The following is a 13005-nucleotide window of genomic DNA, read 5'->3' as shown; positions in this document are numbered from 1 at the left end:
ACTGGGAAGTTTGAGAGATTAAATCAGGTGCTGCCTCAGTTACTTTTGTAAATTTATTAGGTCAACAATAAGCATGGCCAGATGGCTGGGCCAAGTAACTCTTGCATCCAAAACAGGTTAAGGCACTGGGGTTCACAGGTATGTTATTTTCCAACTCTCTGACTAGTCACTGCTAGCTTCATCCATTCCTGGCAACAGTTCTGCCTCTACTTTGGAAAAGTAGGATGTCAGTCTTTGGGAAAATAGGCATGCCAGTTTCTTTGTATTTTGAAAAATAGATCATTTGCTGAATTGTTATCCAGAGTCCTATAATTGGGGTCCTGGAAATCTGCATAAGTTCATCAGACACAGACACAGGTCTTCTAACTCTTGTAATGTCGTATTCAAGGACAGCCCTCACTGCTAGTCCCTCTCTTTGCTATTTCGACCTGGTCAGTCATTATCCTATAATCTTGAGTCTATTGTTTACCTCAAGTGTATTGTTAAGCTCAGTTTTATCATTTGTAGGCAATAGCTATCATTGCAAAGTGCTGGGCCTGCATTATTTGCTTAGGAGTTGACTTTTGACAGGCAACTGGTATAACGTTTAAAAAGGACAATAAAGGGGCCAGCGTTGTGGCATAGTAGGCTAAGTCTCCACCTGTGGCGCCAGCATCCCATATGGGTGCTGGTTCGAGTCCTGCCTATTCCTCTTCTGACCTAGCTCTCTGCTGTGGCCTGGGAAAGCAGTAGAAGGTGGCCCAAGTGCTTGGGCCCCTGCATCTGGAGACCCAGAAGAAGCTCCTGGCTCCTGGCTTTGGATTGGCCCAGCTCCAGCCATTTTGGTCATTTGGGGAGTGAACCAGTAGATGGGAGACCTTTCTCTCTATCTCTCCTTCTCTCTCTGTAACTCTACCTCAAATAATAAATAAATGATTTCCTTTTGAAAAAGGAAAATACAGAACAAAATCAGTAGGAGCATAACAAGTCTAGTTTATTTAACAGTTTTTAACAAAGAACCTAAAGGTGACCCATTGATTGAATCAAATGACTGAGGCGATCTAGGTGAACTCTATCGTAACCACTAATGCTATTCCCTTATGTTGTGCAGTTGGGTATCAATTTCTCATATACAACACATAGAATTAACAGTAGCACATTTTCTTATTTATTTGTTTATTTTTCTATCCCAAAGAAACCTTTTATTTAAGGAATACAAATTTCATAAGTACAACTTTAGGAATATAGTTATTCTTCACACCATACCCGCCCTCCCATACCTCCTCCTCCTCCCTCTCCCATTCCCAGTCCCATTCTCCATTAAGATTCATTTTTAGTTAACTTTATACACAGAAAACCAACTCTATACTAAGTAAATATTTCAACAGTTTGCACACAAACACACACACACACACACACACAGAACAAGTTTTGCAGTTAAGTCTCATAAACCGACTCATTGAGGACAGAGGTCCTGCATGGGAAGTTAGTGCACAGTGACTCCTGTTGTTAATTTAAGAATTAACACTCTGATGTATGATGTCAGTGACCACCCAAGGCCCTATGGAAGCCTTTTAAGTCTACAAACTGTCATTATTTAGGCAGGGCCATATAGAAAGTGAAAGTTCTCTTCTCCTTTCAGAGAAAAGTACATCCTTCTTGATGGCCCCTTCTTTCCACTGGGGTCTCATTCACAGAGAGCCTTCATGTAGATCATTTTTTGCCACAGTGTCTTGGCTTTCCATGCCTGAAATGCTCTCATGAACCTTTCAGCCATATCTGAATGCGTTAAGGACTGATTCTGAGATCAGAGTGCTGTTTAGGGCATTTGTCATTCTATGAGTCTACTGTGTGGCCTGCTTCCCATGTTGGATCATCCTCTCCTTTTTATTCTATCTATTGTTATTACCAAATACTTGGTCTTATTTATCTGATCTCTTTGACACGTAATCCTATCTATATGATCAGTTACACATTTAATATGATCAATTTACCATGTAAGATGGCATTAGTACTGCCAATTCAATGGGATTTGGAGTCCCATGGCAAATTTTTAGCTTTACCCTTAGGGTTAATGTCGCTCCCCCTCTTTGCGGAGGAACGACACAGGACCCTGCGCTGTTCTTTTGTCTGCTCGGCCCTCCCCGGGTTTGCTGCTGGTTCTTCCCGGGTTGGCTACCGACCCTTCCACCTCCGTGGAAGGGCGGTTCCCCCTAGCCACTTTCCCCACTTCCGCGGGGGAGCGGCACACCGCCGGCCGGCTCTCTCAGGGGCTGCACAGGTGTTCCTTCAGATAGATGTTCCCCTTAGATGTTCCTGGTGCATGTTGTCTCTCTTCTCCTTTATAGTCCTCTTCCACCAATCCCAACTCTGCTACCCACATGCCGAGTACGCTGCTCTCCTCCGATCAGGAGCAGCTCCTACTGTTTATTGGTTGAACTGGAGGCAGCTGTGTAGAAGCTGTTTCCTCCTCTCCCAGCGCCATATTGTGGGAGAGCAGATGCATAGAATAAGTCTTAATTCCAGTAACTTAGTCTAGTCTGAGTTGCTCCCAGTTGCTCCCCACAGGTTAAGTCCATGGGAGTATGTGCTGAACTGTACATCTCCTCCCTCTCTTATTCCCACTCTTACCATTTACTTGGATCTATTTTCTTTTTTTTTAAGATTTATTTATTTACTTGAAAATCAGAGTTGCACACAGAGAGAAGGAGAGGCAGAGAGAGAGTATTCCATCTGATGATTCACTCCCCAGTTGGCTGCAATGGCTGGAGCTGTGCCGATCTGAACCCAGGAGCCAGGAGCTTCCTCTGGGTCTCCCACATGGGTGTAGGGGCCCAAGCACTTGGGCCATTTCTACTGCTTTCTCAGGCCATAGCAGAGAGCTGGATAGGAAGTGGAGCAGCTGCCAGCGCCGCGGCTCACTAGGCTAATCCTCCGCCTTGTGGCACCGGCGCACCGGGTTCTAGTCCTGGTCGGGGTGCTGGATTCTGTCCCGGTTGCCCCTCTTCCAGGCCAGCTCTCTGCTGTGGCCAGGGAGTGCAGTGGAGGATGGCCCAAGTGCTTGGGCCCTGCACCCCATGGGAGACCAGGAGAAGCACCTGGCTCCTGCCTTCGGATCAGCACGGTGCGCCGGCCACAGCGCACTGGCCGTGGTGGCCATTGGAGGGTGAACCAATGGCAAAAGGAAGACCTTTCTCTCTGTCTCTCTCTCTCTCACTGTCCACTCTGCCTTTAGAAAAAAAAAAAAAAGGAAGTGGAGAAGCTTGGACTCGAATTGGTACCCATATGCGATGCCTGCACTACGGGCGATAGCTTTACCCACTACACCACAGCACCAGCCCCTGGAATCTATTTTCAATTGAATTTAAACACCTATGAATAATTCTGTGTTTAGTAAGGAGTTCAACCAATCATATTACGTAGAAAAAGAAAATAGTAAAGAAAAAAAAAGATAATACACTGTTCCTCGACAGTAAAGACAAGCGCTACTCAAGTCATTGCTTCTCATAGTGTCAATTTCACTTCTACAGGCTTCCTTTTAAGGTGCTCTGTTAGTTTTCAGAGATCAGGGAGAACATATGATATTTGTCCCTTTGGGACTGGCTTATTTCACTAAGTATGATGTTTTCCAGATTCATCCATTTTGTTGCAAATGTCTGGATTTCACTTTTTTTTTTACTGCTGTGTAGTATTCCATAGGGTACATATCCCATAATTTTTTTATCCAGTCTTCTGTTGATGGGCATTTAGGTTGATTCCATGTCTTGGCTGTTGTGAGTTGAGCTACAGTAAACATGTAGGTGCAGATAGCTCTTTTATTTTCATATTCATTTCCATTGTGTACATTTCGAGGAGTAGATGGCTGGATTGTATGGTACGTCTATATTCAGATTTCTGAGGTATCTCCGTACTGTCTTCCTTAGTGTCTTTACCAGTTTGCATTCCCACCAACAGTGAATTAGGCTACCTTTTTTTTAATTTTTATTTTTTAATTAAATTTTTTTTGACAGGTAGAGTGGACAGTGAGAGAGACAGAGAGAAAGGTCTTCCTTTGCCGTTGGTTCACCCTCCAATGACCGCTGCGGCCAGCGCACTGCAGCCGGCGCACTGCACTGATCCGAAGGCAGGAGCCAGGTGCTTCTCCTGGTCTCCCATGGGGTGCAGGGCCCAAGCACTTGGGCCATCCTCCACTGCACTCCCTGGCCACAGCAGAGAGCTGGCCTGGAAGAGGGGCAACCGGGACAGAATCCGGCGCCCCGACCGGGACTAGAACCCGGTGTGCCAGTGCCACAAGGTGGAGGATTAGCCTAGTGAGCCACGGTGCCGGCCACAATTTGTTCTTAAAAACCCTCTTTAACTCTTTTTCTGTTTTTTTTTTTTTCTCAAATGAGTTTAGGGGTCAACATTCTTCCATGTTCATGGATTGGAAGAATCAATATCATCAAAATGTCCATTCTCCCAAAAGCAATTTATACATTCAATGCAGTACCAATCAAGATACCGAAGACCTTCTTCTCAGATCTGGAAAAAATGATGCTGAAATTCATATGGAGACACAGGAGACTTCGAATAGCTAAAGCAATCATGTACAACAAAAACAAAGCCGGAAGCATCACAATACCGGATTTCAAGACATACTACAGGGCAGTTGTTATCAAAACAGCATGGTACTGGTACAGAAACAGACGGATACACCAATGGAACAGAATTGAAACACCAGAAATCAATCCAAACATCTACAGCCAACTCATATTTGATCAAGGATCCAAAACCAATCCCTGGAGTAAGGACAGTCTATTCAATAAATGGTGCTGGGAAAATTGGATTTCCACGTGCAGAATCATGAAGCAAGACCCTTACCTTTCACCTTACACAAAAATTCACTCAACATGGATTAAAGACTTAAATCTATGACCTGACACCATCAAATTACTAGAGAGCATTGGAAAAACCCTGCAAGATATAGGTACTGGCAAAGACTTCTTGGAAAATACACCAGAAGCACAGGCAGTCAAAACCAAAATTAACACTTGGGATTGCATCAAATTGAGAAGTTTCTGTACTTCAAAAGAAACAGTCAGGAAAGTGAAGAGGCAACCGACAGAATGGGAAAAAATATTTGCAAACTATGCAACAGATAAAGGGTTGATAACCAGAATCTACAAAGAAATCAAGAAACTCCACAACATCAAAACAAACAACCCACTTAAGAGATGGACCAAGGACCTCAATAGACATTTTTCAAAAGAGGAAATCCAAATGGCCAACAGACACATGAAAAAATGTTCAAGATCACTAGCAATCAGGGAAATGCAAATCAAAACCACAATGAGGTTTCACCTCACCCCTGTTAGAATGGCTCACATTCAGAAATCTACCAACAATAGATGCTGGAGAGGATGTGGGGGAAAAAGGGACACTAACCCACTGTTTGTGGGAATGCAAACTGGTTAAGCCACTATGGAAGTCAATCTGGAGATTCCTCAGAAACCTGAATATAACCCTACCATTCAACCCAGCCATCCCACTCCTTGGAATTTACCCAAAGGAAATTAAGGCAAACAAAAAAGCTGTCTGCACATTAATGTTTATTGCAGCTCAATTCACAATAGCTAAGACCTGGAACCAACCCAAATGCCCATCAACAGTAGACTGGATAAAGAAATTATGGGACATGTACTCTATTGAATACTATACAGCAGTCAAAAACAACGAAACCCAGTCATTTGCAACAAGATGGAGGAATTTGGAAAACATCATGCTGAGTGAATTAAGCCAGTCCCAAAGGGACAAATATCATATGTTCTCCCGGATTGGCGACAACTAACTGAGCACCAAAGGGGAAACTTGTTGAAGTGAAATGGACACTGTGAGAAACAGTGACTTGATCAGCTCTTGTCCTGACGGTTGATGTACAATGTAATACTTTATCCATTTTAGTATTTTTTTTGTTCTAGTACCATTGGTTGAACTCTGTAATTAATACACAATTGTTCTTAGGTGTTTAAATTTTAACTGAAAAGTGATCCCTGTTAGGAATTTGGAAAACATTATGCTGAGTGAAATAAGCCAATCCCAAAGGGACAAATACCACTTGTTCTCCTTGATAGGTGACAACTAACTGAGCACCAAAAAGGAAACCTGTTGAAGTGAAATGAACACTATGAGAAACGGTGACTTGATCAGCCCTTGCCCTGACTGTTGATGAACAACTTAATACATTATCCCTCGTAGCATTTTTTTTGTTTGTTCTACTTAATACTTTTGGTTGAATACTGTAATCAATACACAGTTATTCTTAAGTGTTGAAACTTAACTGAAAAGTGATCGCTGTTAAATATAAGAGTGGGAATAAGAGAGGGAAGAGATGTGCAATTCGGGACATGCTCAAGCTGACTTACCTCAAACGGCAGAGTTAGAAACATACCAGGGGATTCCAATTCAATCCCATCAAGGTGGCATGTACCAATGCCATCTCACTAGTCCCAGTGATCAATTTCTATTCACAATTGATCATAATTATAGGACTAAGAGCCAAAAGGAACACATAAACAAGACTAGTGTCTGCAAATACTAGCTGATAGAATAAAAAAGGGAGAGAACAATCCAACATGGGAAGCGAGATACACAGCAGAATGGCAGATGTCCTAAACAGCACTCTGGCCTCAGAATCAGCCCTTAAAGCACACGGATCTGGCTGAAAATCCCATGAGAGTATTACAGGCATGGAAAGCCAAAACACTCTGGCAAAAAAAAAAGACCTAAATGAAAGATCTCCGCGAGTGAGATCCCAGTGGAAAGAACAGGTCATCAAAGAAGGAGGTACCTTTGGCCGGCGCCGCGGCTCACTAGGCTAATCCTCCGCCTAGCGGCGCTGGCACACCGGGTTCTAGTCCCGGTCGGGGCGCCGGATTCTGTCCCGGTTGCCCCTCTTCCAGGCCAGCCCTCTGCTGTGGCCAGGGAGTGCAGTGGAGGATGGCCCAGGTGCTTGGGCCCTGCACCCCATGGGAGACCAGGAAAAGCACCTGGCTCCTGGCTCCTGGCTCCTGCCATCGGATCAGCGCGGTGCGCCGGCCGCAGCGCGCCGGCCGCAGCGGCCATTGGAGGGTGAACCAACGGCAAAGGAAGACCTTTCTCTCTGTCTCTCTCTCTCACTGTCCACTCTGCCTGTCAAAAAAAAAAGAAAGAAAGAAAGAAAGAAGGAGGTACCTTTCTCTGAAGGGAGGAGAGAACTTCTACTTTGACTATGACCCTGTCGGAATAAGATCGAAATCGGCGAACTCAAAAGGCTTTCATAGCCCTGACAACTCATGACAAGAGCCTAGGGTGATTACTGAGGCCATAAACAAGAGTGTCAACTTGTTAAGTCAACAACAGGAGTCACTGTGCACTTACTCCTCATGTAGGATCTCTGTCCTTAATGTGCTGTGATTTAATGCTGTAACTAGTACTGAAACAGTATTTTTCACTTTGTGTTTCTATGTGGGAGCAAACTGTTGAAATCTTTACTTAATGTATGCTAAACTGATCTTCTGTATTTAAAGAGAATTGAAAATGAATCTTGATGTGAATGGAAGGGGGGAGGGAGAGGGAAAGGGGAGGGTTGCGGGTGGGAGGGAAGTTATGGGGAGGGGGAGCCATTGTAATCCATAAGCTGTGCTTTGGAAATTTATATTCATTAAATAAAAGTTTAAAAAAAAGGATGTTGGCCGGCGCCATGGCTCACTAGGCTAATCCTCCACCTGCGGTTCCAGCACCCCAGGTTCTAGTCCCGGTTGGGGTGCCGGTTCTAGTCCCGGTTGGGGTGCCGGTTCTGTCCCGGTTGCTCTTCTTCCAGTCTAGCTCTCTGCTGTGGCCTGGGAAGGCAGTGGAGTATTGCCCAAGTGCTTGGGCCCTGCACCCGCATGGGAGACCAGGAAAAGCACCTGGCTCCTGGCTTCAGATCGGCGCAGCCCACCGACAATAAAGGCCATTTGGGGGGTGAACCAACGGAAGGAGGACCTTTCTCTCTGTCTCTGTCTCTCTCACTGTCTAACTCTGCCTGTCAAAAAAACCCATTTAAGATGTTTACATTTTTTAAATGTTTTCTACTTTAATTTATCTGAAAGGCACAGCAACAGAAAAAGAGGGAGAGGGAGAAGGAGGGAGAGGGGGAGAGAGGGATGGGAGAGGTCTTCCACCCATGTGGGAAACCTGGGTGGAGTTCCAGCTCCTGGCTTTGGCCTGGACCAGACCTGACTGTTGTGGCCATTTGTGGAGTGAGCCAGGAGATGGTAGATTTCTCTCTCTTTCTGTTCCCCCCCTTTCCCTGGCTTCAAATAAGTAAATAAGAAAAAAAAAAAAAAAGCTTTCTCAAGGTGAGTGTTGCGGCACAGCAGGTAAAGCTGCCCCCTGTGATGCCAGCATTCCATATATGCACGGGTTCAAGTTTAACCAGAAAATGGAAGATTTCTCTCTCTTTCTGTTCCTTCTCTCTGTAACTCTGACTTTCAAATATATTAATTTTAAAAATAGAACTTTTTTTAAAGTGTTTTCATGTTAATCCTGTAATTCCAATTTAAGAATTATCCTTTCAAGGTGGACATTTAGCTTAGCAGTTAAGACACCTGCCTCCATGGCCGGCGCTGCGGCTCACTGGGCTAATCCTCCACCTTGCAGCGCCGGCACACCGGGTTCTAGTCCCTGCACCCCATGGGAGACCAGGAGAAGCACCTGGCTCCTGGCTCCTGCCATCGGATCAGCGCGGTGCACCGGCCGCAGCACACCGGCCATGGCGGCCATTGGAGGGTGAACCAATGGCAAAGGAAGACCTTTCTCTCTGTCTCTCTCTCTCACTGTCCACTCTGCCTGTCAAAAAATTAAAAAAAAAAAAAAACAAAAACAAAAACAAAAAAAAAGACACCTGCCTCCCGTATTGTGGTGCTTGGGTTCACATCCTGGCTGTACCTTCTGGTTGTAGTTCTTGCTAATGTGGACCCTGTGAGGCAGCAGATAAGGCTCAGGTGTGTGGGTCCCTGTCACCTATGTGGGATCCGTGGAGTAAGTTCCTGGCTCAGCCTGGCTGTTACAGGCATTTGGAGAATGAACTAGCAGATGAGAACTCCTTTTGTCTGTCTCTAAGCCTCTTGAATAAAAAAAAAATTTTTTTAAAGTAGAGTTTCCATTTTACCAGCATATAGGAGATTTCTGTCTTTGTTTCTGTGCCTTTCAAATTAAAGAAATAAAACATTTTTAAAAAGAAAATTCTACAAGTGCTGTCCGAGAATTTTAAGTGTTTGAACAAAAAGTTTTGCTTGGACAAATATACCTAGCATAGGATTTTTTTTTTTTTTAAATAGAACAAATGGCCTTTCCCCTAGTTAGTTTGAGCTATGATCAAGGTTTCCCTGGTGTATACAGATGGTCTGTGTTTGCAGCTGCTCTAATGGTAAACTTTGCCCGTGGCCAGATAATTTTCATATGGGAGTCTATTTTCAGAGATTAAAATCTGTTCAACCAAAGCTCTTGAGACAGAGGGTTCCTTGAAATGAAAAATTGCTAGCCAGGAAAATGACCAGGTACTGGTACAAGTTACTACAAGCTACCAGCAGCAAAGCTAGGTAACAGTTGAAAAATATCGGTAGGACCAGAGCTATGAGTATTTTTTAGAATAAAAATTTGGGGAAGGCAGGCATAAATTGTTTACATTGAATTTCCGTTAGTTATAGATAAGAGGAATTGGAAAGCTTTGAGAAAGGAGAGCTTTGCATGACGAGAATTGTGGCTTCTAAATTGGTTGGGGTTCACAGTCCAGAAAGTTAATATACAAACAGGCTTGGTGGTCCTGCTGGTGTTGGGATTTAAGTTTCTACATAAACTGTTTTTGTGTTAGTTTTAGGCAGCTCTTTACTCATTAACTTTACAGATCCTCTCCTCCACTACAACCCTCACCACCCCCAACTCCCGTCCTAGTCTAGCCCTTATAATTAAATTTAGGACATCTTGGAATTTTTTTTTGGGGGGGGCAGTGGATATTTGAGTACTCACCAGTACAAAGGCTCCTTTAAACTAGAAGGATCTGACAGAAATACAGAAATTGTGCACAGTCCCCAAAAGAGATGCAAATCCTTTTTTTTTTTAAGATTTATTTATTTATTCATTTGAAAGATAGAGTGAGACAGGGGGGAGAGAGAGAAAGAGAGATCTTCCATCCCCCAAGTGACCAGAGAAAAGACAAGAGCCAGGAACTCCATCCAGTCTCCCATGTGGCTGGCAGGGCCCCAGCAGTTGGGCCATCTTCCACTGCCTTTCCGGGCACTTTTGCAGGAAGCTGGATCAGAAGCAGAGTAGCTGAGACTTGAACTCCAATATGGGATGCTGGCCTCACAAGCAGCAGCTGAACCTGCTGAGCCAAAATGCCAGCCCCTAAGTTCTGTTATTTAAGGGGCTTAACCAAGTCAGATCCTTAAAAGAAGGGAACTCCACCTGAGAAAAGACTTACCAGGAGAGAAAAAAGAAAGGGGCTCAATGCCAACATTGTACCTAGTTCCAGGAGCTGCTGTTCCTTGTGCAGGTGGACTTCCTTCAGGTCCCAGTTCTGGACATCATGAATGATTGTCAACCTAGATAATAGTTGAGAGAGATTCTCTAAAGGATAATGATACTTATTTGGGAATAGAATAGTATCGCTGTGGGAACATGCATGCCATAATAAATTGTGAGTTATTCCAGGAGATTGAGGCAAATTTTCAAAGGCAAAAATTACATGGGACATTTGGTAACAATAATCTTTGGCCATAAGGATTAATAACATGGGTAGTACTAATTTGAAGAGCAGACAGCTGTTGGGCAAGTAAGTTGTCCTTGCAAAGGACAAAAAGTATTTTTGGAGGGTGTTAAAATCACACAGAACTTGTTCAAGGTTGTGGTTCTGGTAGAACTGTTTATAACATTCTGGCTAAGGTATTGTTCTTAGAATTAACTATTCTATTGTTGTTGTTGTTCTTAGAATTGGCTCAAACAGCTCCATGTTGATTCTGACAACTTTCACACAAGCATACAAACAGGACATAGCTAGAAGACTAAAAAAGACCTCTCCCGTCTATTTCCTTGTCAGGATAAAGTGTGGTACCTTTGTTGTACCTGAGTGAGTGTAAACAAAGGAGCACCACATATTGATAAAATTTGATGGTCCTTTATTGCCAGCGGTGGAGAGTGGGCTCATGCCCTAAAGAACTCTCAACCCTGAAGCCTAAAGCAACAGGGTTTATAAAGGCAAAAACCACAAAATCGGGAGGGGAATTCATGGTGGCTAGGAACAGGGGGGAATACATGGTTACTGGGGTCAAGCTGACCTAAAACCTATGCGAAACTAGTATCAATTATAATCTTGACAATACCAGTTACAATCTTATAATCCTGACATTAATCCAGGTATTAGCTTAAATCATATGTAGGACATAGACAAATTACATTTTTATCATTAACCCAGGTGCAGCCTATCCACTTCCAAGCTTGAGCAATCATGCTAGGGGGTTTCTATGCTCTGCCAAGTGTGGTGTAGTGGACTGCTATTGTCCGACTGTTTTAGATCATAGTTTCAGACCAGAGTCTCACGGCGTGGAGGGCGGGGGCACTTTCCCAGAATGGAGTCTCAAGTGCTCCAAAATGGAGTCCCTACTGTCAAGGTGTTACTTCACCTTGTGGTCTGACATGACCCATACCTTACTGATGAATGCTCCCCTTCCTAATGGCTAGTGAAGAATGCGTATCTATTGTCACTTGTATCATTTTCTCATTCACTCCCTGCCCCATGCCCATCTGTGTAAAGTTACAATTTCATTCCTAACCTTTCATTGCTTAACCCACAGCTTTCAACACATGTTCTTACTTTCATCCACCTTCCCCGTTGATGGATATACTTTTGTATGCATGTATTCATGTATTTTACATCTGTCTTATTTTGTTTAACCCCATCACACATTGCTACTACATTTTTAAAAATAAACTACATTTTTTAAAATAAAATCAATTATTAGACTTATTCATATATTTACTACTTCTAGAGAATCTTCTGCTTGAATCTCTCACAATTTTCATTTGGAATTGCTTTAAAACAGTGTTTTTCAAAATCTAATGTACTTGGGAATCCTGTTAAAATACAGATGCCAAATCAGAAAGTCTGGGGTTGGAGCCTGAGATTCTACAACTATTTCTCTCTTTAAAATTGTATTTATTTGAGAGGGAAGAAGGAAAGGGAGGAAGGAGGAAAAGAAAGAGAGAATTAGAGATTGAGATAGAGATCTCCCATCCATTAGTTCTCTCTCCAAATGCCTGCAACAAGAGCTAGGAACTCAGTCCAGGCCTCCCATGTAGGTGGCAGGAACTCATACTTGAGCCATCACCACTGCTTCCCAGGGTTTTTATTAGCAGGAAGCTGGAGTCAAGAGCCAGAGCTAGGAAGTGTGGTACATGGGCATCTTAACTGCTCGGCTAAATGCCCACCCCTATAATATATTTTAAAGTCAGATAATACAGTGCCTCCTGCTTTGTTCTTTTTGCTCAAGATTGCTTTGGCTGTTTTGGGTCTTGTGAGTCTATTGTAACTTTACAACTGTTTTTTCTAGTCTGAAAAATGCTGTTGGTATTTTGATAGTGATTGCAATGAATCCATAAGTCATTAATGATATTGATTCTTCCAATTCATGAACATGGGATGACTTTCCAATTCTTTATACCCTCTTCAATGTATTTCATTCATGTTTTATTTTTTTAAATTTTAAAACATTTATTTATTTATTTTGAAAGGCAGAGTTACACAGAGAGGAGGAGAGACAGAACTTCCATCTGCTGGTTTACCCCCAAGATGGCTGGAAAGTCCAGGGCTGATTCAGGTCAAAGTCAGAAGCCAGGAGCTTCATCCAGGTCTCCCACATGGGTGGCAGGGACCAAAACACGTGTACCATCTTTTGATGCTTTTTCCAGACCAAGAGCAGAGAAGTGGATTGGAATTGGAGCAGTTGGGACCTAAACCAATACCCATATGCG

This window comes from Oryctolagus cuniculus, chromosome 20 (assembly GCF_051225735.1).
Source record: "Oryctolagus cuniculus isolate XC-2025 breed Fujian yellow rabbit chromosome 20, ASM5122573v1, whole genome shotgun sequence".
Lineage (NCBI taxonomy): Eukaryota > Metazoa > Chordata > Mammalia > Lagomorpha > Leporidae > Oryctolagus > Oryctolagus cuniculus.
The sequence above is the reverse complement of the archived record's forward strand: the minus strand, read 5'-3'. Positions refer to the sequence as shown.